The following is a 3,391-nucleotide window of genomic DNA, read 5'->3' as shown; positions in this document are numbered from 1 at the left end:
TGACACTCGATATTAACCATCACAGAATCAAATACTATTTACATTCCACATGAAGTCCTCAATCCTCCAGGAAAGTAGAAAGGGCTAACCAAACTCTAAAACGAGTGTTAGCTATGTGAGGAAACATTAGAAACTTGGGTCAGCTTACTGCCTGTAGCCCTCTTGAGGATCTGTTATACCCTTAGAGCAGAAATTAATATAAGCCCATACCAAATGATATATGGAAGGCCATTCTTAACTAATGATGTAATTACTGATCGAGAAACAGCCAGTTTAGTAAAATACCTGGCTAACCTGTCACTTTCAGCAGGCTTTACAAAAATTTGGAACTCAATGGCTTCCTATACTGGGAACTAACCAGCAACCCAAAATCAGGCCAGGAGATAAGGTACCTGTTAAAACATGAAAGGAGGGATTGCCTGCTCAACAATTGCAACCCAAATGGATGGGACCATTTTCAGTGGTACTGGCCACACCTTCTGTGGTCAAAGTACTGGGATTAGATCATTGGATACATCTTTCAATGATCAAGTGTGATACCTAAAGCCCCAGACCTGGAACGCGAAGTTCCCATTAGCCACTACAGCTGTGGACCCGTGGAAGCTCTGAAGTACCTTTTAGAAGGCAGCCAAAAGAGAAGTAAAGGCCTACCAACTTTCCTTGGTGTTTTGCTTTCTTTTACTCTTTTTTTCCTGAACATCTTTCTTGAATTAATTCCTTGGTGTTTTTGATGAAGAGTCACTATGGCCTGCAGAATAGTAGCCATGTTTTTATATATTTTTTTTGCAGATTAATATCTATCTTTCAAATGGTTAGAATCACTTCCTTTGTAGTAAACAGAACGTTTTAATCCATTCATATAATAAATATTCCTGACAGCATACATATTCACCCCCTGAAATTTCCATTAAATCTTTTAGCCAAATTCATTTCCTCTCTCCTAGAGACCATCAAGCTTCAGATGATCATGTGACAGGGTTTCCAGCCAGTTCCAAAAGAAGATAGCACCTTTGGCCATCAAGAAAGTACTCTGTTGGCGGGGTTCAGTGGCTCATGCCTGTAATCCCAGCTCTTTGGGAGGCCGAGGCAGGTGGATTATGAGGTCAGGAGATCGAGACTATCCTGGCCAACATGGTGAAACCCTGTCTCTGCTAAAAATACAAGCATTAGCCGGGTGTGGTGGCATGTGCTTGTAGTCCCAGCTAGCTACTCTGGAGGCTGAGGCAGAAGAATTGTTTTAACCTGGGAGGCAGAGGTTGCAGTGAGTGGAAACTTCACCACTGCACTCCAGCCTGGGCAACAGAGCGAGACTCCATCTCTAAACAAAACAAAAACTACTCTGTCTCCACTAGACAGAGCAGGGCAAGAGTTCTATGATCCCCAATAGGTAGGGAATGCACCTCAAGTCAGCATGACGCAGTTATAGAAGAAAGACCACCAGTCTCTTTGCCTCCCATAAAGATGTATGGGAATCATGTCTCTCAGGGTAGAAATGAGGCAGGAGAACAGGGTGTGGAAGCTGGGAACCTAAAGTCGATTCATGCTGACTGGTATCAGCGACTACTCCCTTTTCAACCTGTCCTTTTTCTGCGTGGCCGTTGCTGAGTGGCAGCTGGAAAATGAGAGTACCTCTGATTGGTCCCCTCCCGCAACGGATCAGATTGGTCACGGTCCCCTACTTCATTTGCATAGAGTGAACTAATGGGAAACCTCTAGAGGGTATTTAGACCCCAGAAAATGCTGTAACCAATGCTCATGAGCTGCTTTCTCCAGCTGGCTTCTACCCTGTGGGGTATACTTTCATTAAAAATAAATCTCTGCGGCTGGGCGCGGTGGCTAACGCCTGTAATCCCAGCACTTTGGGAGGCCGAGGTGAGCGGATCTGGTCAAGAGATCGAGACTACTCAACGTGGTGAAACCACGTCTCTACTAAAAATACAAAAGTTAGCTGGGCATGTTGGTGCGCGCCTGTTGTCCCACCTACTCGGGAGGCTGAGGCAGGAGAATCCCTTGAAGGGGGGTGGAGGTTGCAGTGAGCCGAGATCGGGCCATTGCACTCCATCCTGAGTGGCACTCCAGCCTGAGCGAGGCTCCGCTCAAAAAAAAAAAAATAAATAATAAAAAAAATAAAAGCTGTCTGTGGTGGGCATGGTGGCTCGCTCCTGTAATCCCAGCACTTTGGGAGGCCAAGGCGGGTGGATCACCTGAAGTCAGGAGTTCGAGACCAGCTTGGCCAACATGGCACAACCCAGTCTCTACTAAAAATACAAAAATTAGCTGGGTGTGGTGGCGAGTGTCTATAATCCCAGCTACTTGGGTGGCTATACTACTCAGGAGGCTGAGGCAGGAGAATTGCCTGAACCCAGGAGGCGGAGGTTGCGGTGAGCCGAGATCGCGCCATTGCACTCCAGCCTGGGTAACAAGAGCGAAACCCCGACTAAAAAAAAAAAAAAAAAAGCCGTCTGTGGATGGGCGCTACGTGAGAATCAAGGAAGCTATCAAGCTGCACACGCTGTCACAATCCATTGAGATTTGCTTGGATCCAACCATACCTCCGGCCAAATCTGCACAAGAGTTTGACAGTTTTTATTTTGAACAAATCTCTATTTAGTGTGATATATTATTCATTAAAATTACATCTTTTGAGTCCCAAAAAATCCTTTTTTTTTAAGAGTCAGGGTCTGGCTCTGTTGCCCAGGCTGGAGTGCAGTGGTGCAATCACAGCTCCCTACAACCTCAAACTCCAGGGCTCAAGCGACCCTGACCTCAGCATCCGCAGTAGCTAGGACTGTCGGCACCACCACCATACTTGCTGTTTTCTGAACTATTGTAGGAGAGCCTAGCAGTTTCCTCCACTCATCTTAGTTCTTAAATAGGACTTTCTGCTGGGCCCAGAAATCAAATTGACACAAGACATTAACAAGAGAAGAGCATACACATTTTATTAATATTTGCATGTACATGGAGACCCTCACAAGACAGTGAAGACTCAAAGAAATGAAAAAAGTAGGAAGATTTTTTACTTTTCAGACGAAGAATGATAGATTTGTGAAGAAATGACAAGGCAAAGGGGTCTGGGCTGGAGCAGTAAATTCCAGGGCAGTCACTAGGAGATTTATGGAGAAGTGTAAAGCCAGCGGAAGATAAGGGTTACTTTAGTCTGTTTATTTATACAGGCCTGTTGGAGCATCAGTTACAGTCTCTGGAGACAGGGGTTATTTTCTCACCCTGGTACAAAGAAGGCATCCTCCTCAAAGGAATTTTTATGGATTTTAACAGATAGGAAAGGACAAGTCAGCTACCTCTGTTTTTCTTTCTCTCTCTTTCTTTCCTTTTTATAAAATTTTAATTTAATTTTTTTTTTTGAGATGGAGTCTCGCTCTGTCGCCAG

This window comes from Sapajus apella, unplaced genomic scaffold (assembly GCF_009761245.1).
Source record: "Sapajus apella isolate SASKATOON/1434 unplaced genomic scaffold, GSC_monkey_1.0 scaffold66, whole genome shotgun sequence".
In the NCBI taxonomy this organism is placed as follows: Eukaryota; Metazoa; Chordata; class Mammalia; order Primates; family Cebidae; genus Sapajus; species Sapajus apella.
The sequence above is the reverse complement of the archived record's forward strand: the minus strand, read 5'-3'. Positions refer to the sequence as shown.